The 23,153-nt window shown below is 41.7% G+C and overlaps 1 protein-coding gene across 7 annotated transcripts in view; it reads left to right on the top strand.

Moving 5' to 3' along the window:
• The window catches only part of FOXP1 (forkhead box P1), a 501,131-nt gene that overhangs the window by 157,105 nt on the left and 320,873 nt on the right, over positions 1-23,153 (top strand). For 5 of the 7 annotated variants that reach the window (XM_033865275.2, XM_033865278.2, XM_033865277.2 and 2 more), the window contains one exon: positions 19,290-19,350. The exons of the other annotated variants lie outside the window; for them this stretch is intronic. The gene's annotated coding sequence lies outside the window, so the exon portion shown is untranslated. The remainder of the gene's footprint in view (positions 1-19,289; positions 19,351-23,153) is intronic. 7 annotated transcript variants of the gene reach the window in all.

Genomic DNA, 23,153 nt, shown 5'->3' with positions numbered 1-23,153 from the left:
GTGGACTCTCAACCACTGCGCCACCAGGGAAGCCCTAAGAACTTTTTAAGCGTGGGTGGGACATGCATCTGGGAAGCCTGTGGCAGCTCCATCAATTTTGAGATGCCTCCCAATGCCCAAAATAGTAAGATGAGAGTGAGGGAAGCTATCCAGGAATTGAAAAGATTTTGCAAACTTGTAATTTTTTACAAGTTAGTTTGTCTTCTGTGTAGATTGGTTTGAAGAGAGCAGGTACAAAGACAGGAAAAAGCCTCCAAAAGGCCCTTGTAGAGTCCACACAAGGCTCTCTTGGCGTGGGCTAGTGAGTCTCGATTGAGATGAAGAAAAGGAAAAATAATTGAATGCCTTTGGTTGTTGGATGCTGTGGAGGAGGCATCAAAGCAGCCTCCATCGTGTTTGGCCTCATTTACTGGGTGGATGGTGGGAACATCCACCTCCCTGAGGGAGGGACCGTGGGATGGGGACTCCTTGGGCGCTGAGGAAGCTGGAAGATAATGGACGGCCGGGGTCCCAGGGAGGACCCTCCGAGAGGAGCAGGATCTGAGAAGAAGAGAGAGTTGGCAAATGTAGCTAACGGACCAAATCAGGAGAGACTTAAAACTCAGTAACCTTGGCAACAGAGCCGCGGTGAGGGCCGAGGGAGGTGTGGGAGGTGAATCCAGGGAGAATGCAAGTGTAGACAGTGCTTTCTGGAAATCTGTGAAAGGGAAGAGAGAGAAGGGGACATGGGGCTGAGAGATGAATCTCCTCATTTTGTTTTGTAACAGATACCAGGGTCTCACCGGAATCTTTTCCTTAAACCTCATTTAAAATTTCTAAGTTTCAGAACTTTCGATGCCTTTCTGACGGGCAGTTCATTAGCAGCAAGTTGGAGGCTTCAGGGAGGGAAGCAGAACAGGCATGTGGCGGGGTGCACATGACTGCAGTCTTTAAGGGGAAGACCTGCAAACGCAAATAACAGCCTTGTCCTGGCGGTCTGGGGCTTTTGGTGTAAATAGAGTTAGCCCCACAGAGTTGAAAAAGCTCTCAGGCCGCCGTGGGTATAAAGCACGCGATGGTTATTGAAAGTGTATGTGTCTGACAAAGGTTTCCATCAAAATGTGAGGGCCAAACAAGTTGTGGTGCCGAAGTGGTCAAGTGGTTTTCTAGAAAATTCACTTAATGACAGTATCACGGCCATAAAGTGACTAAGAAATGCAGTCACTTTAAAACGTCTCTGCCCTCTTTTTGGACACCACGTAATTCTATCCCTTTTATGAATGTCCTCCTCAACCCTAAGTTTGTGTGCGCTTCCCTAATGGAACACGTCTTTACACTCAGGAACCATGTTAATTTATGGTGTATTTTGGGATTCTAAGGAATGCAAAATGGGGCGGTAATACGACTTCTCTTTGTTTTACTCTGAAGAGGTTTTTACTACCGGGTTCTTGACATCTTCCACCTTAGTTTATCTTTATCTTTAACTGGAACCATTTTGTCCCTTAGCTCTATTCTAATTACCTCTCAAAGTGGTCAGATTTACAGGCAACACATGACAGAGAAAATGCACAAGAAATCAGCCAGCCTCTCCTGACATTCAACAGCAGCCCACGTCTAAATAGCGGAAAAATTTATTTGCTTTTTCTGAGGATGTGCTAAGTGATTTTGCAGTGTGAGTGGTATGGCCTTCTAGCTCTTAGGCCTGCATTTATTAAATAAATTTGTTCTCTAACTCAAGTGTTAACTGTGTATTATGAAACCTCAAAGGCAATTTCAGTGATTGCAACGTGCAAATATTTTTTAAATTATGTAATTAAATACGACTTGGCCTTCGAGGTCCACCGAAGTAATTTATTAATTGAACAGTCTGATTTAATTGTATGTTATTTTCATTTATTCAGGGAAGGGCCTGCATCTTCTGAAGAGAGAGGAGCCTCTTGTGCGCCTTGTCACTGGAGGTGCAGAGGTCTCTCCAAGAAGTTTTTAGCACCCGATTAAATATTGACCAAGAAGAGAGGACTTGTTCCTCCTGTCCCTGATACTCTGTTTTGATGTCTGAGTCTGGTGATTTTAAAGGAGAAAGAAAAAAAAAAAGTCCTCTTGGGTAAAATTATTTGTAATCTGCTCGGTTTATCATGACATTATTTAAAAGTGAATCACTCTTTTCCTCTTAATTGTGCCAGTGTACAGGGTCGTATAAAGTAAGCGCATAGAAAGAGAAGCCCCTTGAATTCAGCGATAGCTTCATCCAGCTACAGCTACAGCTACAGCCTTGCCGTATCTGTTTCCTTAAAATGTCATTTTAAAGGTATTGTGGTTTTAGAGCAGCAGCTGTGACTGAAAAGTATGTAAACTAGGCTGTTCCTGCTCATATCATTTTTATATTCTTATGTCAGACCAGAAGGCTGCTTTAAATTTATTTTTCATTGTGTATTAGTTCTAGAGCCCGTTTTTTTTTCCTTCCTTGGGAACATATGTTCTTTGGGACTTGTGATACTCGAGCGCTTAGGAAAATAACAATTGTTGGTGGGCGGCGGAGAAAACAGGGCTCAAAATAGCTTTTTTATTTGCGTATTGTATTTGGGAGAAGGTGAATCTAAAAAACGAACTTTCACGAGGTAGAATTGGGGTGCCTAGCATTTGTGTTTTAGGAAGTGGAAGAATTCAGGCATACTGTAGTGTCCTAAGTCACGCGAAAGGCAGTCACTTTTAGAAGCCCAGATTGCTCTCCCAAAAAGAAAATACTTTTTGTTGCTATTAAATATAGTTTGTATTGCTACTTCAGAACTATTTTTTTTTTTTTCCTCCAGGGAGCCCGCTTACTTAAATTCTTAGTTAATATTTCTGTACAGTTACGTCTTTGTCTCCGGAGCACGCCTTTGCAAATTCCCATTTAGTATGTGGTTGTGGATCAGTATTCATACCACGTGGTACCTCTCACCTGATCAAGTGACAGCGTGGTGTCACGTCAGCCAGCAGAACGTTGGAGTGACTTTTGAGTAGTGGTGGCAAAGAAGGTACAGACGGTTGAAGGGAACGACAGTAATGAGATTTTTTTGTTCCTTTCCTATGCATTTCGACATGTATAATGCCTTGACTCTGCTGTGGAAATTTGGAACGTTGGATAGAGAAATATTCCTTTTCCTCAAGAGTTGTAGAAGCAGAGTAGAAAGTCTGAGCTACTAGAGCTTTCCACGGTAAATATAGTTTGATGACATGTGTTCGTAATGTCCCTCAGAGCTCAGGATTTCACTTTGAGAGCTGTTTCCCATGATAGGTTTCTTTCCAGGTTTTGGAGACAACTTTAGCCCTAAGGATTTGCCCTGAGATTCCACTGATTTGCCTCCTGACTCCAGGCCCACATCTAAGTGCTCCAAGTGGGGAAAGTAACTTGGGGAGGAAGGTGGGTTCCTCACGGGCCTTTTGTTTGGCTTGTCCCAGGCCTCCTGTCTCTCACTGGGCTCCAGGTAGTGGCTTCCTCCATCCATAAGCTAGCTCGTCCTCATGGTCCTTACATCATAGCCTTGGAAAAGGGCTTCTCAAAGCATCGGGGTTGTTGGTCAATATGGCTGAGAGGTATAGCAGAGACGTTGGCCGTGCAGGAAGGACACCCAGCATAGCATTGGGGCAGGGTGCTAGGACATCCTTTTCGTGCTTCTGATCCTAGGAAGTTCAAGGTAGTGGCCAAGGGTGTACTTGGGTAACCTGGGGGCAAAGGCTGTTTCCCAGCCTGTATACAAGTATTTCAGTATTTTTTTTTTTTTTTTTTTTTTTTTGCGGTACGCGGGCCTCTCACTGTTGTGGCCTCTCCCGTTGTGGAGCACAGGCTCCGGACGCGCAGGCTCAGCGGCCATGGCTCACGGGCCCAGCCGCTCCACGGCATGTGGGATCTTCCCGGACCGGGGCACGAACCTGTGTCCCCTCCATCGGCAGGCAGACTCTGAACCACTGCGCCACCAGGGAAGCACAGTATTTCAGTATTTTAACAACTTCTTCAGGCAACCACTGTGTACCAGTTGAATATCATCCCTGGGTACCACTCTTTCTCCCAACAAGGTGACTGAGGTGTGGAGAAGGGAAGAGGATTACCAAATTCTAGCAGAGTCGCTGGTGGATCCAGGAGTAGAAACACATTTCTCTTCCCTTCTAGTGAAATGTTCTTTCCACTTCACTCTGGCCCCTCTTATCCAGGGTGTGGAAAAATCTCTTTTCCTACTAACTTCAAGCCAGAGTTGATTAAAAGGCATTTTCTTAGGAATAAAACTGAGAGGAAAAAACAAGATACCTGGAGCACTGAAGTGAATGACTTTCTAGAAGAAAGTTAGCTTGTTTAGATTGTAGTTCATATGCAACAGGCTGGCACAGTCCAGGGGACCTTTGTGATGCCTGTGTCCCTTGTCTTGCCTTCTTGCTGTTCACAGGACCCTGCTCCAAAATCTCCTTCTGACGTGATTGTTGTTCCCAACGGCCATCTTCTCCAGCCGTCTCTTTTCCACATTTGTTGGGAGTCAGAGGCTCTTGTCTTTGCTTTCTTCCACATCACCTGTGCGGTCTCAGTCACACAATGAATCTGCTCCTCAGGAGGGAGTGCCTTGGCTAGATCCCCTCACAGGTACCTTTCAGCTCTAAAATGTGTGTGTTCTCCTCTCTCATCTGAGATTTTTCCCATATAAGCCTTATTCCCTCCACTGAAAAGTCCGGATCACACAATGGGTGGTGTAGAACAAATCTGAATTTTGGTCATGAAGACACAAGACATCTCATTTGACCCCCGGTCTGTTTTCTGGGGGGACAGGCTGGTCTTTTGTCCTTGGTAAAACTTGGTCAAGGAATTTCTGGTGAGATAAATCTATCACTTCGTATCCTAAATGGGGTTTGTGCTGTATTATTATTATTGTTATTATTATTTCTGTCACTGATAAAACTCCATGGAATGACTGGGTGGGGGTCCTATGGCCTTTTCCCCACCCCACTGAAGAAGCTCATGCAAGATTGTGTGGTGTAGAAAGTGCCTTAGCAATTAAATAAAAGAAAGCCTGGTTCATATAAAGAGACATGTTTCTATATGGAAAATATGAGCCTTTTTTTTTTTTTTTTTTTTACATGGACCAGGTGTGGATTAGTTCACTGAACCTTTCACCCAGCCGTATTCCCGCTTGTAATTCTTCTGAGGCATAGTTCAGCCAAGTCAAAGAAACATGTTATTAAAGGTGAGCTGAAAGGCATTTAGAAAATAAACAAACTGTTTAAGACCCTAAATCAGTAACAGAATCTATATGCTCAGACTTGAAAAGTACGAGAAAATCTGTTTCAGTACCTTTGGGTTTCAGGCCAGATTCTTCTCTTACCTTCTTTGAACATGGCCGCAAAGTCCTTTTCGGTCGTTGGCGGGACGAGCAGTTGCCGCTCGCTTGGACTGTAGCTGTCTTACAGCTGATGATTTACCCTCCACTGAGACCGGTGAGACCCCAGTCTTAAACTTACGATTCTCCAGCTAATATTGAGGGAGGAAAATAAATACTTTGATTTTATTTTAGCACTGTGTTGTTAAGTTTAAAATCTGCTGTACGTTCTTTCCTTTTTTCTAGCCTGTAGCATGGCACAGAACCAGATATTATTAACAACTTGTAGAGATGATAGAAATCAAGCGTGGGAAGTTTTAGATTTACTTCAGTTACATTATCCCTGGTTAAAATAACAGTGGCTATCTTTTCCTTAGCACTCACTATGTGCCAGGCAGTTTTCCTTCCCTTTCTTTCTTCCTTTCTTTCTCTTTTAAAATATTTATTTATTTATTTAATTATTTTTGGGCTGCGTCGGGTCTTAGTTGCGGCACGTGTGATCTTCGTTGTGGCACGTGAGATCTTTCATTGCGGCACACGGGATTAGTTGCCCCGCAGCATGTGGGATCTTATTTCCCCGACCAGGGATCAAACCAGCGTCCCCTGCATTGCAAGGTGGATTCTTAACCACTGGACCATCAAGGGAGTCCCCAGGCACTTTTCTAAGCACTTTTTTATGTTAATGCTCTTAATTCCTCGAAAGCACATTATGTTCTATCATTCAGCCCGTTTTTGTGGATGAGCACACTGAGGGGTGGAGAAGTGAAGTAACTTGCCTGAGTTCACAAGGCCAGTAAGCAGCAGAGCTGAGTTTTGAAGTCTTGAACTTGAATCTGTGCTTGTAAGGTCTGAACTATTCTAGACTAAACTCTACTGTGCGGTACTGTTTTACAGACTACTGAGTTTTAACTGAAGCAGCCCCAGGCAGCATTAAGAAATAAAGATAGGGCTTCCCTGGTGGCGCAGTGGTTGGGAGTCCGCCTGCCGATGCAGGGGACGCGGGTTCGTGCCCCGGTCCGGGAAGACCCCACATGCCGCGGAGCGGCCGGGCCCGTGAGCCATGGCCGCTGGGCCTGCGCGTCCGGAGCCTGTTCTCCGCAACGGGAGAGCCCACGGCAGTGAGAGGCCCGCATACCGCAACAAACAAACAAACAAACAAAAAAGAAATGAAGATATTCATCCTGGGCCTTGCCACCTTCACCCCGACCCCCCAAAACTGCCATCAGGGTTTTTCCCTAATTAGAAAAATTTTCTTTCTGTTTTCTTTTGGTTGTTTTTATAGTCTCTTCGCAGCTAAGGACTGGGTGGGTATCATTTGTGTCCTGTCGTGCCGCTTCTCCCTTGATTATCTTCAACTCCCCTTGTGACTGTGGGATTGCGGGAGGGCCTTCGAACCATGTTTAAAGTAATTCCAAAAATCTGGAACAAAGGAGGAGAGGCATTTTGGGGGTATTCTAGGAGTCTCCCTGGCCCACTTTTTACAAGGTGAGCAGTTCCTCCCCCAGTTCCTCAGGGTGGACGCAGAGCTCCTTTCAGAAACTCAGAGTGAACAGGAAAGAATCACCCCATCCCCACCTGTGCTGCTTTACCTGACAGAAAGGGGAGCAGGTTCAGGCAACAGCTTCATCTGGTGCACTTCTGAGTAGCTTTGCTTCGTTGAAGACCATATGCTGAGTTTGTCAGAGTCATCTGCCGCTTTTCAGCCATTCTTGTTTTAGGAACGTTAACTTGCTGGGTTGGGGAAGCAGCATCGCGCGCGCAGACAGCCACGTCAGGCTCCTCCCAAATGTCCCTCCTCGTTTGTCAAGTTCTGGGGGGCATTCGGCAGAGCTTTATTGTCGTCAGGATTACAGGTTCCCTAGTATCAGTGTTAATACAGCATCCTGTATATATCAGAAACCTTTTCAGCTAAGGAGCCGAGAGGGTGAGCCCCACAGGGTTCTAAATTATCCTGGCATTTCTTAGTGTATTTCTAGTGGGAGCCAGAGCGATGGTGAGCTTTGGAAGATGGGAATGTTCTATGTCGTGAACATTGCGGTGGTGGTTATAAGACTGTATACTTTTGGCCAAGCTCATCAAATTGTACACATAAAATTGATGAATTCTGTTGTATGTAAATTAAGCCTAATACTGATTTTAAAATATCTTGAAAAAAAAAAAAAAAGATGGGTCAAAGTTGAGTGTAGAAGGGAGCTGGGATCTGCAAATGTCAGAGAATTCAGGAAGAGAGGCCTGGGAAAGGAAATGGGATGAAAAGGAGCCAGGAAAATTTGCCTCATCATTTGGCATTTCTCTGGTGGCCAAAAGGTAAGCTGCTGCTTTTGGGTCACTCGCGAGCACTGGGGGCACGTAGCTGCCAAGTTTTGCAGTTTAAGGACTAATAAAGTCGGGATGTGGGTAATACTGGGAGAGGGCTATTTTCAGGGAAAGATTGCTGGGAGGTCTTCCCACCTATAGGGACTGTGTGAGTGGGTTCATTCTTGAGTGTCTCTCCCTGGGTGCACATGTCCACAGTAAAGTGCAACTCGGGAGCCACTTTGAGGGTCTTTTCTACGTGCACCCGGAATGTTAGCCATTGTATATATAACGGAGGGATTGAGGAGCTGGGGTGAGATATAGGATTCTCTTTATTCAACTTACATGCCGACTCGTGGTGTTCATTCCACGTATATTTATTGAACATTGACCATGTGTAGCTACTGTTCTGTATTAAGAGACAGCATGCAGGACAGATGAAGTCCTTGCCTTCATGGAGTTTACATTCTGTTAATTTGTCCCAAACTGAAATGCACACAGTCAAGATTAATCTGCCTGGTTTTATCTGTTGCCTAAACGTTCCCAGAAAAACCAAACAGAATGTTTCGCCAAAGATTGAAGCCTCCAGGAGCCAGATGTGGCCACGGGAAGAATGTCTTCAAGAGCTTGTCATCTGGCTCCAGCTGTGCTAACCTAGGCCTGCTAGGCAGCCACGAGTTGTGTCTGCTAACTGGTGGCCAGACGCGACTGCAGGTTTAAACAATTAGCGGATTCGTTCACCCGGTGGCCGGATTCGCTGTGTGTGTCCTAAGATTACCACTGCTGTCCCGACCAGGAGCCTCTGTGGTCCCGGGCAGAAACAGCCACAAGGGAACCGAAAATCAGCCCCTTGAGAAAATAGCCAAGGCCTTCTTATCCTGGAACGTGGAGAGGGATTCAGGGGGAAACCATTGTCAGCAAGAAAGCAGAAATAAACCAGACGTGGCCCCTGCCATGCAAATCTTGATTCCAACCAAGAGCTCCTGCCTGACCCAGAACACCTGCCTGTAGCCTGCCCCTGCAGAAAAGCAGAGAGGAGAGTTGGCCTGTGAGGCCTTCTCGTTCCCAGTTATTGTGGTTTTTAATTGTTGCCTCTTTGTGAGAACCATTTATGACGACCTATATTGATTTTACCCGCAAGAGATTTCCATTGAAAGTCTTAATTCCTACCTTTGAAAGCAACTGGATACCTGCAGATGTGCCATGACTTTTCAAATATCTACGCACATAAATATGTACATGAACACGATGCTTCAGCCTACCTGGTGTGGAAGATGTTTTAATAAAATGTGGTGTTGCTGGTTTCCCGGAGTAGGCAGTTTCTGTCGTCATATGGGATACGATGATTTTGATCACCCATTGTTCGGCCAGTTCCTGATACCACAGTAGTTGCTCAGTAAATGTAGAATGAGCCGAATAAGGAAAAATTCCAGCGGGCATGCTGACGTTCAAGGACAGTGATTCAAAGTGAGTGTGGTTATTTCACATAATAAATGAGGGAAACAACCTACAATTTAGAGCAAAAAGACAAAAATAGTAAAGGTGCAATTGGAACACTTTTAGCATTCTTTTTTCAGACGTCGACATCTAGTGTCCGATTATCACAGAAGGCACAAGATAGTGGAGATGAAGATTTCGAAGGGGGATTCTTCTGAACCTAAACTGATCGATCCTTGTGGGGACATCTTTATTACAGTGAAGTTCCAAGTGGTTTTTCAAAGAAGCCCCACTGTAAATAAGTAACAAAGACAACAAGATGGTTCAAGTGAGGAAGAATTTTAAGACACGAGTGTATGTGTAAAAATCAACTTTTGCATTCTGAGTGCATTGTGTAAATTTGCTGTGCACGAAACAGAAGTGAAGCCATTTGGTTTTGTGGCATTGGTGTGGGCTGGCTGGGGGGGGTGGGGGAGAAAGTTGAGGCATTGATAAAGTATGCGGCGAGCCAGATGGTTGCATTACACGTCTTTTGTGTTCTTGTTTGCTTCTTAAAGCAGTTGCAGAATTTGGCCCTTGGCGATATTTCTTCGTGCTTGTATGTTCTGCTACGAATTTACTTTTGTCAGAGTCCTTTGAAAGAAAAGCCTTGCTCTTAAAAAAATTTTTTTTTTTTTACTTACATTATAAACTTGTGAAGTCAACAGTGTGTTCATAAAAATATTTTTTAAATGTTAAGTATGTTAGTAAATAGCAGGAAGATCAGCTTTTCTTTTTCCTTAGCACAGTAACTTCAACCATATTTTACTTCCGTTCAGAGATTTTTGCAAAATAATGAAGGTAATAGAATCGATGGCGGATGGATGGATGGATGGAGACAGACAGACAGAACAGCTACATTGTTCTTCCAGTAATAATGGGGCTTATCTGATGAGAGATTTTAACGTTTCCTCTTAGAGCAAGTTGTCAGGTTGTGGTTTACCTGTTGTGTTTTACCTGTGAGTCTGACTTGCTGATATATAAGTTAAGTGGGAATGCTTTGGGGTCGGTTGGTGGGTCTTGCCTGTGTGTTCGCTTGGCATTTATTCGAACTGTTTATCACACCGTCCCTGAAATTTATATTTATTTCCTACTACAAGCACATTTGATTTTGCAGTCACCCGTGGAAAGTATATTTAAGATATTCTAACTGTATATAAAGGATGATATTTTATCACTGAATGCTTTTAATAAGGAGTTGCTTTGGAGCTAATTTTCTCCCATCATGATGGAATGCTTAGGATAATTTAATGTCCTTTTCACAGTCCCAGTTTATCTCTCCCCCTTTTTTTTTTTTTCCTTCTGCTCAAACGAGAGAAGAGCCCAAATGTAGGATCCTTGGGCCATGGTTTATTCTCCTGTTGTGCACAGATTCCAGTTTTAGTTGGAACCTGTGGTCCCTGATGAGAAAACAGGAAACTTAGAGTCCTAACCTTATTGAAATCTCTGCCTGGTCTAGTCACAAGTCTGAGGCAACTCCTTCCAATAATGAAGCCATTGTACGCATCATATCTGATCAGTTCTTGAAATGTTTTAGTAAGTCTATCTTACAACATTATAAGAAGATAATCAGCAGCCTTAGAAGGTCCCCATCTGGACTGTAGAGTTCTTTTACCGAAAGATGTTTTGCCTTTTTGAGATAGCTCTCGCGTTTTATCATCTGTTCCGCCGAGATGAAGTGCATATGAAAAGTCAGTGACTCTGAATCCATCTGTTGTTATTATTTTCCACTGATAATTGGCTTGAACAATGAAATGTCTGTGTCTTCACCCTTTGAAACCGTACACCCTGTTTATTTTCTGGAGGTCTCACTGCAACTCCCCCCCCGCCATTTCCCCCCTTCATTCTCTCTCAAGCTTGCAGCGAGTGGCGCTCGTGTGAGGATGACATCTTTGACTCTGTGCATCAGTATGTGTCACTCAGCATGTAAAGCTTGCATACGGATTTTTGTCACAATCCCTGTGTCTGCGCTGTTTGCTCAGGGATCCAGTGCTCTGGCGGCAAGGAGCTTAGCTGGGGCCACAACGCGTGGATCCCTTACCTGGATCGTCGTCTTTATTTCACTATCCTCATTAAAATATTAATTTCGAGGACAGTATCTAATACCTATGGAATTAGATACTACCTATAATTGTGTAATATATTCAGTTGCATCCAGGTTTGCACGATACAGAGCATTAATATTGGATTCCACTAACAGCATTTCCATTAGCTTGCTCGACCAGTATGAGATACAGATGAGCTGGGAAGCATAACTACCTGCTAGAACTGCCAAAACAGTCATTAGAAGCTCCACTGGGATGGACAAAGGCCTTTTTCTCAGTGATATACTGATTAAATTTTGTTCTATGGTTTATTTGCATCAAGGTTAGATCACTACAGTCTATGCAAGAGGGTTATCTAACACCTGACTTGGAAGGTCATTTCAAGACAAAACAGCGAAGAGAATAGGCATCTTGAGTTTCTTGGGGACTCCCTCTTAAAGAACCTGTATTTTATTTCAGGGGACTTTGGGAATTTTCAGATTTTCTCTCTGTATTATACCATAATATATGTTTAAGATTCGTTTTTTTTTTGTTTATGTCACAGTTTTTAAAAACTTTTCAGTAATATTCTTTTGCTTTGGGGGCAGAGTGATATAGCCAGGAAACAGTGTGGTGTTAATAAAATAAAACCCGCTTTGGAAATAGAAAGCCACCTTATTTCCCTTGGCTAGCGTGATCGTGGTACATCCTCTGAGGCTGTGAAAGACCTGTGACCTACCCTTTTTCAGTCCAAGTAATAACGTAGGCACATTCTATGGAATAGCTGTGCTGGATTTGCCCCCAAAGTCCTATGTGGCATTAAAAGGACGTAGACGAACGTAATCTTATTTATGTTTCAAATGAAATCATTTAATACTGCAAAGGTTATTAAAAAATAATTAAGTTACTAAGACCAACATGTAACTGGACCATACAGTAAGAGGTTAGGGGTGAGTATGAGTTGACTCCATGAGCTGAGAAAATGCAGTAGTGAATTCCTAGTGCCCGCATGTTTCTCCTCTTGCTTCAATTCCTTGGTTCTAAGGACAAATTATGTTGAGGTATGGCATATTTGCTGCCAAAATGGAGAAAATTGTTGACTGTAATTATGTTATTTAATTGAAATTATAAGTGGTTGAGGCCACTCAGTTAAAAGCATTCTTTCTAATATATGGGTAATGTTTTTAAATGAGTGGTCATGGATTGATGACATTTGAAAGGCAGGCATTTGGGATGTATTTTTGGAAGACTCAAATTGTTTTTCTTAAATCATTAGTGAACTAAAGAGTGTAAAGGGACACGTTTTGTTTGGTTTATTCTCTTTAATTAGATATGTGTGAATATTCTGTGTGAGAGCATATATACGCACGTATATGCATGTATATATATGTGCATGTATGTGTGTATATATTTTATATGTGTAAATATTTACACATAGATGCAACGGATCTTTCTGGAGGTACAGACTCACAAGGATCGGTTTATAATGGGGCAAAGCAGAGAAACAAGAGGTGTATTTCTGACCTTAAATTGTGGCCGAAAACATGTGATTGTTCAAACCTCTCATTGAATATTAGAGATCTAAATTCAAGTTACAGTAAAACTCTGCTGATGTGTCTTAGGCCAGGTTCTTTTTGGAGTGCTAGAGATACAACAATAGCCCTGTATTCCCCATGTCCCCCTGCCCTGCCCGCCCTCTGCCATACATTCCCCCCCCCCCACCCAGGAGTGAGTTCTTAATTACTAATGAATGCAATTCATTTTAATTGTTATTATAGCAACAGAACATTTAACTGTCTCCAGTTTAGTCCTTGTCCTTTGGAACAGGCAGTGTCTCCCGTCAGAGAGAGGACAGGTAGAAGGCACAGCGGGCGTCTGATTGAGCCAGTTATTCATTTGCTGAGTGTTTGTGTTTATGCAAAGGGGCCTCTTCCTGCATATTTAATCTAGAGTAAGGCAGTGGCTTTTGTTGTGTTTAGCCCACATACCTTCAATCCTTCCTCACACTGCCGCCAGCCTGGGAGCCCTGAGAGCTCGCAGGCTTCCCAGCGCCTGTACTTTCTCCCTTACAAACTCTCAACTTTCTTCCGTTGTGTGAAAATTGCCTCTTTGGCCCCAAAGCTTCCCTTCCTCACCATGCACGGGTAAGTGTGTGCGAAGCCAAGGCTGATACTTTTGTTTCATTTTCCAAATGTTGAGAGGCTACTTTGCCTGCTCTTCTGGTCCCGGTTCCTGGGCCGTTGTCAGTTGCTTGGCGGCGTTGAAATAGACAAGTACAGGTGCCTCTCAGGAAATGTGGCTGAATTTTCAACTGGCAGAGAGAGGCTCTTGGGAACTGCGGGGGGTGGGGGTGGGCAGGGGGGAGAGAAGCAGAGAGAGGAAGATGGGGAGAGAGAAAGAGAACAGCTTTATTATTCTTTGTCCTAACAAATCCTGTTTTGTAACTGTCCTGCAGATAATGCTGCCATTGTTTGCTAAAAGCCTTCAAACAGTGTGTGAGACCGAACTGTAAGAAAGCAGTGAAACTCTGCTGCTGTATTGTCTATCCCCAGGCCAGGGTCCTCCCCGAAAGTCTGTGCCGGAATAGGAAGGGTTTTCTTCAGTGGAAATCGAATCGTCTCTTCATTGATATTAATAGCACACTGGAGATGTTGGCCGTGCTGTGCAGAGCGGCGGTTGGGAGGGAAGGAAATCTGATCTTGCTGGGGGGAAGATGACAGCCTCTTGGCCCCATGGTGGAGGAGACATGCATCCAGGCTCAGCCTGCATAATGGCATCCTGGCTTCACTGTTTACTCTAGGAATTTTAATCTTGCGCTGTTGGTTTTACTATCCGGGGTCTTGATATTTTTTGTTCCTGTACTGTCTTTAGAAAGTACGATGTTCAGGGCCTTAATCCAGTCTTTTTTAAAAGTGAAATTAAAAAAAAAAAAAAAGAGAGAGACCTAGAGAAATTGACACGCTGTGCACTCTGATTATTCTGGGGTATGATGGTAGAAATCGTGTGAGAAATTCAAAACTAAATGGCCACAATTAAGAAGGATGAGCCACCCGAGGGAAGATATGTCCTATGTAAAGATATTTCAGAGGCTAGGAATTGTGTCCAGGGTCTGAAAGGAGTTTTCCTTGCCAGTTAACTGTTGCCTCTGTTTGAGTGACTCTTTTCAACAGAAGAGTGTGCTGTTCCCCCGCAGGTCGGAAACCGTGAGAATGTGAATCCAATTTCATCAACCTTATTAAAATATGTAGGGACTTGGGTCTTCTTAGGTACAAATCAGTCTAGAGACTTAGAAGCATTTGTTAGCAGTGAGGCCGCTGAAGGTTTTTAATAATAAAATTACAAATACCCTGTCTAATTGTAAGTATATGACTTTTATGCTCGGTTTTTAAGGGGAAGAATACTTTTTTTTTTCATGAGGAAAAGTAACTCCGCCAGAGCACCTTCTGTGATTAGCGCTATTGTATTCTTAAATTTTGATTGATAGAGATAATAGTTTTCACTTAAAAATACAGACAGGTACTTTAACTTTCCATGACAATAGCTATTTGCATTTCTTTTATCTTTTTGTTTAACATCTATGGGGGCTGGGATGGATTTGATTATTAACTCTTGTTGCACACACTCCGCGTAAATCTAAAACAAAGGCTTTGTTAGAGCTTCAAAGAGAAAACAGCAAATATTGTTTTTAAGTTTCAACATTTAAAGCCTGCTAAGGGATACCTATAAAATATTTTCACAGGACCATGACCAAGGTTTTGCTTTCCTTTAAGGTAAGAGAGAGTGGTGTTTTCCAAATGAGATGGGCCAACATGGAGTTGCGGGGGGCCTGAAGTAATTCCACAGGCAAGCCTCGGCCAGGTTTTGCCTGTACCATAGGGCTTGCTTCATGTAGAGTAGTTCAGATTCTTCTTACTAGAACAGACCCCAAGTTAGGTTCTCTGATTTAGTTGATGGTCCCAGAGGGTGGGGAGAAGGGAAGTAAAATGTTCCTCGCAGCAATAGGAGGGGGACATAGGGGCAGTGACGGATCCCCCGTGGTAGATTTTTCTTTGATAAAGAGAAGTAAAGGAGATGTGGCCCCTTGTAAACCAGCAAACCTGGGTGATGGCCAGGGTCGCCTCTGGTCCCAGAGACCTGCTCGACACAATAGTTTTCCTTTTCTTTTTCTTTCTAATTTACTTCCTTTTCCTTCCCCCCCCCACCCCCGCCCGTGTACTCTCCCTGTTTCTTTCCTTCTTTTCTTCCTTCTTTTCTCACTTCCTTCCCTCCCTCCTTCCTCTTTCTTATTGTAAGCCTGACTCAGTATTTGAAGTTATTAGAGCCGAGGAAAAAAAAAAAAAAGAAGGTTGATTTCTAAGTGGATTTTCTTGTCTTGAGTGCAAGAAAATGAAGTGACCCTTGTATTATCATTTCTCAGCTAGTCGAGTTTGTGTTGAAGATAGTTTTGTTTTTCTAGGACATCTTTGAAAAACAAAACAGAAAAGCCACATGAGTTAAGATTCACAGGTTTAAAGAGACAGCCATCTCTTGGAAATTGGCCCTTTGAGATTTTCTGTTTTCTCACATGAAGTATATGTCATTTGATGGGGATATTTGGGAGGATGGGAAGTTTGAACCCCGTTTCTGGACTTCGAGAGAAGGGTTGCTCTAGCCAGAGATGAAACTCCTAACTGCCACCTTCGTCATGGCGCAGGAGCTGGCGTTCATCATCCTTGCATCCCAGGGACACTGACACACAGTAGGTTCTCAGCCAGCATTCGTTGGACTGAAGGTTGCAATGAAATAAGGTGGCTGTCCTTCACAGTCTCTTGTATACTTGTACAAAATGAAATATAATGCTGAAATCCTGATGCAGATCATTTCCTTGAGCTGCCATGGAAGAATAGGGAGAAATATTTTTAATGGCAAAAAAAAAGAGCATATATTGTTCATTTTTCTTCTTGTGAAATAACATCACACCTCCACGTTTTACCTGCACCTCGTTTCCAGCTAGGCCGTACCAATTGGCAGGATCACACTGGTTAAATTAAGGGCAAATATACTGATAGAAAGTATGAAATTGAAGCATTGTAGTAACCTAAGGGGTCTAGAGAGTGAAATTCCTAATGGGGAATAGGGGGAACTGGGGAGACAGAGGAGAAGAGGAAGGTACATTAGTCTCCTAACCTAGGGATCTCAGCTGAAGAGTAACGTCGTGGTCAAGGTCTTTATGGTCAACAAATAGCTTTAGGTAAATAACATTATCGCAAACAATAGTTAAGAGGCCACACTCAGAACAGTTTCTGGTGTTCACAGGATCTTAATTGTACAGAGAATGACATCAAGGAAAATAAGTAATTTCTGTTTACCGTATCCCTGGCTCACCTTTAAAAACCTAAAACCAATAGGAAACTTAAGACAGAGAGAAAAAGAAAAAAAAAAAAAGAAATTCATTTGGTGCCTGCATTTTTTCTAAGAGGAGACAAGGGGGCTGCAGGGCAATATTTTTCTTTTTCTTTTTAACTTAAAAGCGTTACATAGTTGTTTAATTTTTAGTTTTGGTGCTTGTGCTGTCAGTAAGCATACAGGTATGTAGTTGATATATTTGATAAGGTGAAGTGTTTTGTTTTGTTTTGTTTTTAATAGCAGTTTTGGAAATGGAGGTTTTATGCTCTGGAAAAAAATGAAACGCAGATTTTTCTCCTAGTTGTTGATTTCTGACTCTTGTAGGCTAGCAATGAGGCAGACTCAGGCCCCAGAACTACTCCCTAATTTTCTTGTCTATTATATTGACACATTTCATTTAATTTAGTATGATGGCAAACAGCTGTTGAACTATTAATCTTTTCTCAGCAAAGCTGGAAAAATATCTTTTAGATTACTTTGCTAATGTATACTAAAAACTAAAATCAACAGAAATAAATTAATGAGTGGTCAAATGTACATTTGCATTAAAATTTATGGAACTTCAAAATGGAAAAAAATAGGGTTTGTATCCCACTGCCAATTTTTTATGTCTAAGTAAAAATTAAATGTAGCCAAATTTGTATTGCTGTAGTGATTATAAGTTGGAGGGTCAATTGTATAATATTGTTATTATTAATTTTTTTTCCTCCAGGGAAAAATTACGCTTATAAAATCCGTGAGGGGGAACCAGCTTATACTTTTGCTCTATGTTCACTTACCTACTGTTCTAGGTAGCTATAGGTGAGTAGAGCAACAGACGCAGTACTTACCTGGAAATGTTCTGCAGGTTTGAATACAACACTAGAGATAACTTTATTCAAAGTAAGCATTTGCGGCAGCTTTTTTTGTTTGTCTGTTTTTTACAAACATTAAATTTTAATAAGGTGCAATTGTTTGCCAGGCCTATATGATCTTTGCAGTGCAATCTTATCTGCATTGCAAAGTCTGATACTACAGACCTGACTGCCAAAAATGCAAAAATAGATGCAACTCAATAGATAAAAATGAAAATTAGCTTAGAGTGCACACGTTAGAAAACATCTCAAGTGAAAAGGAGGGAGAAAGGGCGTTCTTGCCCCGAATTGAGTAGGGTCTGCCAGAGTTCACTTACTTTCCATTTAAGATTGGATGAGTGGTGGAGATGGAAATTTCTGTTGTGTGAGACGGTTGCCGAGCCTCGTGTCTCATGAGCTCTTCTTATTGGCGTGGGGCGGGGCTGCTCTGTAGATCTCAGCATTACCTCGAGGACCCGACCATCACAGCTCTGTTTTCTTATCACCATTTGCGCTCTAACCAAGTTCTCACCGCTGGAGAAACCAATCCCTGGCGACACACCTCAGCAGTAAAGCACACGATTTTCATTTTCGATTTGAATTGTTTTGTGTCAAAACAAAAAGGTTTGGGGCAGGTTGCAAAACAGTAATTTCAAGTCCCAGAGCTAGGGTTTTCCCCCACCCAAATGGTGAACATTTATGGTGAAAACCTCCAATTTCCTCTTACAGTAAACATGAAAATTATGATTTCACTCAGAGCCTGCATTTTTTCCCAATCTTAATGGCAAGAATCTGCATACACTTGCTGGTGGAAATGTCATAAATTGGCCTCCGATCAATTCCTCAAAGATAGTACACACCAAAGTACCACTTTCAAATTTCTAGCCCTAGTGAAATAAGATTTAACTCTTGTCAGTGATGTTTGCCTTTCCACATTCAGGGCCAACAGCCGAGGGATGAGCAGAGATATATTCTGTATCAAATTTAAACCACTTCATGACATATTGTTCTGAAGAGTAAGCAAAAGGATATTAACGTTTTAGTAATAAGAGGGTATGACTTCACCATCTTAAGAAAGTATATGTATATATGAGCATCTGGTCAATCGATGTGGAATGAATCCTGTACCCTGTTGGTTACTTGATCTAAATTAATAAACAAATGTTTTTCTTTTCACTTGTGCCATATGTTGATCCCAGTTACATGGGCAGAGAGAGGCAGCTTGTAATGTTTCTTAAAGGATTATACACTGTTTTGCATAAGGGAGTATGCAGATGCAGGAGTTAGATGCGCACCGTGCTTCCTTTGTGTTTTAGGAAGCTTGATTTCGCTTGTTGATTTCATCTGACACGAGCCATTTTTATTGAACTTAGTAGGTCTGGTAGAAAGTATGCTAAGTGGAAAACATTGTGTGAACAGCTTTCACCCACCGATGAACCCCCCCACCCCTCCGCAAGCTGAAAATTGTGGTGCTTTTATTCATTTTGAAAGGTCCAGAGTGGCATAAAGCATCTTGTGTATAAGAACTAACACTCTTGCAAAGGGGGAAAAAAATAAGCCTCTGCTTTAATGAAATTAGAGATGTCGTGGATGTTAACCAAACAAAGACACGTTCAAGTAGCAGTCTGGTTTCCAAAAACAAAGGCCTATGACTCACATGTTATTCCAAATGAAATAAATTGACAGACAACAAGATGAGAAAAAGTTCAAAGGCAAAATGTGAAACGCTTCATCTTGACTTTTTCCGTCCAAGTTGTTGTTATAGTCTTGAAGAGCTCAAAGGCACATGGTCCAGTAAGTGGAGGTCTTGACACTGGTTTTTATTAACTCTGAGAGTCTTTTGCCATTAAATAGAATTGAGTTCTTTGGTTGGTTTTCTTGCATCTCTCCCAGGCAAATAGGTGGTTGCTACTTTGTCTTGACATTCAGATTTTGATATTCTCTTTTGTTTTCAGGGTAAGAAGTGACCTTTTGAGGTGACTATAACAGAAGATTGCTTTACAGAAGCCAAAAAAGGTAAATGCACATATGATTAGTGGAATTACATCTAGGACTCTCTCTACCAACTTCTAGGCATCTTAATTCAGTTCTTTTCGGATCTACATAATTATCAAATATACATGTATTTATTTGTGTGTCAGTATGCATGTAGCATATTTTCGGAAGCCTTTAAAGAAAAGATTGCTCTTAACAAATGGTTCAGATAGTCACATTTTCCACCGTCCCCCAATATTATCACTTTCCCCGTTTGTGGAAGTCGAATTTTTTTTTTTTTTTTTTTTGGTTGTTGACTTGGTAGGTTTAAAGTTAGAAAGGAATATTCACATCACAAAAGTGGTGATTCATAAAATTAACTTGCTGCGAACAGGAGCAACGCATGTCCGTCTTCTGTGCTGAAGTGGTGTCATCCGATGGATGTTCATCTGGCTGGTTTATAATCCCTTCTTTCAGAAATTAATCGTCAGGCACCATAGCAACACGCCGCGTTGATGTAACTGCCGTGTGGCGTGGGGCATGTCCCTGTGATGTCAGCGTTCATCTGCCTTGTTCTCTTGACCTTGCTTGAAAATCAAATGAGTACTTGATTTTAAAATTAGAAGTTTTCACAGAGACTAGTGTAGCTTGATGAATTAAAGCTAAGTTAAATTTTCTCAAACTCACTTCTGGGAGCAGGGGCGAAGAAAGCACTCTGGTTAACATGGTTCTGGAGGCTACATTTTTTTTTTTTTTAATTGCCAAAGTATCTCTCCGGTGAGGGCAGAGGTTGCCTCCCTCAAGTTCATCTTGCAGGTCACGTTCAAGTGTGATGTTTCTCAAGGAGCAAGCGTCTTCATTTTACTTTTGAATCTTGGCCAATGGTGTTTCCATTTGATTGAGTAGATAGATCTGTGTCTGCTTTAAAACACTTACTTGCCAGCCTGGTTACGACGCAAAGCCTTTGCTCAGATCTTACCAAATTAGAGTTTATGAATTTGTAAGATACAGACTTCTCATTCTTCAGTTGAGCAAGGTTTTTTTTGTGAAACTTTGATAATATGAAGATTCTTAGATCGGTTTTGTTTTTAATCTCACCCAGGGTTTGGGGGTTCTAGAAGGCATTATCAAGGTAAGGATTTGTTTTTCCAGTTGCATTCTGGCACATTTGATTTGGGCCCCAAAAATCCAACCAACTTTCCTCATTTCACTATCTTTGTTGTTTAAATTAAAGCGTGTGGGAAGCACCTAGTTGTCCTCCAAAGAGGATATGTTATCTTTCAGATGTTCTGGCATGGGACGGGTTGATTGCAACCAGTCATTGGGGCTCTCAGGTCCTACCTAGCATGATTTCTGGCAAAGCACTTCCCAGTTTCCCAGTTTTAGTCTACTTCAGGGCTCTGCAGCCGCCTTCTTGAAAGGCTGTCCAGTCAGTATTTCCTGTTTTGTGGGCATTTTGTCTCTGCCACGGTTAGTCAGCTGCACGTTGTGTGTTCTGGTCTCTGTGATCCCTGCAAGATCTCAGTCCAAGGTGTTCCTCATTGAAAGCCATGCCAGGTGCTGAACTCTTTTTGTGCTGTTAGCAAAGGTTTCTGGTGCAGCTAAAAACTGGGATGAAACAAAGCTGGAAAAGTGGTTGAAAAGATGAACTATCGCTCCAGCTCCAAAAAATGGGCTTAATGAGTAGGTTGTCACTGTTTTATTTGGAATCACCTGTAAGCATAAATTATTCCTCTCCTGACTGATGTCATTATGATGACCTTGCTTACACCCATGACGTGAAAATGTTTGCATTTGTGCAGTATGATTTTTCCCAATTCCATGATACTGTTCAAGGTTAAAGATATCATGAGTCAAGGGCAAGTTTGGGGAAAAAAAAGTTTTCAGGAATTTGTCATTAGTTGACTAGGAAAAGTAGTCCATGCGGAGGAAAAAACAAGCTTTTTTATAATTACTGTCAAGAACATGGTGTATTATACAGTATCCTGCAAATCAGGAAACCTTTGTCAAATTTAAGGAGAAGAGAAAAATTTTGTCATCCTGATGCCTCCTTTCGTAAAACAAAGGAAGCTGAACAACGAATTCATCTAATTTTTCTTTTTGTCTTGACTGCTAGGAATCTCAGAGTAAGAGTTTTTGCTTAAGCTTAGTAGTATTTTTTAACTTCAACTTTTTGTTGTTGATATTCTACTTTTAAGTCAACTTCATTTTTCCTACTCCCAATTAACATATTATTAACTGTTTTTCTTCTACAATAGCAATTCCATTTGTGTTTTGACTCCCTTTTGTGTTTTTTTTAGAAATAAGATATATAGAGAAATGATAACTTACATGTACTCTTTTACCTTTTAACAAGCTCAAGGAGCCTTCAAAAACTAATCCTTACATATCTTGACCTCTTATACATGAAGGAAAAAAAGATTTGTTAAAAATATAAAATCTAAAAAAATTTATAAAATGGATAGAATGCTTAGTGTTTCTTCCCAGTGAACAAACCTTAAACAACGATACTGTGCTGTCCAGTGACGGTCAAGAGACCAGCACCGCCTTACACACTACTCAAAGGATAGAGATTTCAGATACCAGGAGCTCCTCGGTCAGTGGCATGCCCAAATTCGAAATCTGGGACTCATTAGCAGTCAGCCTAAGTGCAAATAAACGTGCCTACGGTGGCACTCTGGGAACAACTGGTTATGTGCATAAAAGTGGCCACGAAAATTCAGAAAAGCAGATGAAGACATTTTTCCAAGTTAGCTTCAGAGGTCTGAAAGATCGTAAATAACACTCATCATACTTGGTAGTGATCGAACAATTTCTTGCAAGTAGATACGAGCACTTTACAAAATGGGTCTGATTGCTGGCATCCCTGAGAGGTAGCTGGTAATTGTTATAATCCCCACTTTACAAACTGGGAAACTGGTCACATTAGTAACTTATCCAAGGTCATGTGAAATATCAAGACTGGAGCTAAAAGGACAACTTGCTCTGGTCACAATTATAGTGATGCCATTCTATCATGGCTGCCGTGGTTTGGTGGTTTACTATATAGGTTTCTGTGTCATTTTTTTACCCTGCTTCCCCCAAACACTTGCAATTCACCCACACAGGTTTTTGCTAAAACTTCAAATCCAGTTTGTGAAATGCATTGTCTTGGATTCAGTTCTGAATGACAGTGGCAGTTAATTGATGATGATCATGAAGCTCATATAGATTACAGTTAAATGGTTATTCTTTAAATATTGGTCATCTTCAAACTTCATTTTTTTGTGTTGCTTCAGTTTCATAGTCAGCTTGTTAATGAGAAAGTTAAAAACAATCTAAAAGGAAGGGTGATCATTGCAGCTTTTCTCCCACCTCCAATTTGAGCTATTTTTTTGTTGGATTAAGGAGCGATACGGCATCTTTATAGACTTCACTCATCGTGTCTAACATATTACAAATGATTTCTTGGTTACGAACAAAGTTAAAAATAGCCATCCAGCCATTTAAAATGTATTCATTGGTTCTTTTGAAAGTGTATATTTACGCGATTCAAATGTTTACTTAGTGACAACGATATTCCGAGTGAAATCCATTCAAAATGACCTCTTTATAGCATTAAGTATTTGAATTATTTGCCTATTCATGAAGTTGTTATAAAGACACTGGGAAAGAGTGATACCAGCCGACCACGTTGGCTGAAACGACTAGTCAGTTTAGTTAAGCGTTGAATTCCATCCTGCCTCCCCTTCATACTCATATACCCATGCCTGGGTTGTAACACTCAGAGTTAAGACTAGGCTGATATAACATAAAGACTCCAACATACAATGGCTTTAAATCAAATAGAAGTTTACTTCCCTGTC

This window comes from Tursiops truncatus, chromosome 10 (genome assembly GCF_011762595.2).
Source record: "Tursiops truncatus isolate mTurTru1 chromosome 10, mTurTru1.mat.Y, whole genome shotgun sequence".
Classification (NCBI taxonomy): domain Eukaryota; kingdom Metazoa; phylum Chordata; class Mammalia; order Artiodactyla; family Delphinidae; genus Tursiops; species Tursiops truncatus.
This window is presented reverse-complemented; position numbering and strand designations above follow the sequence as displayed.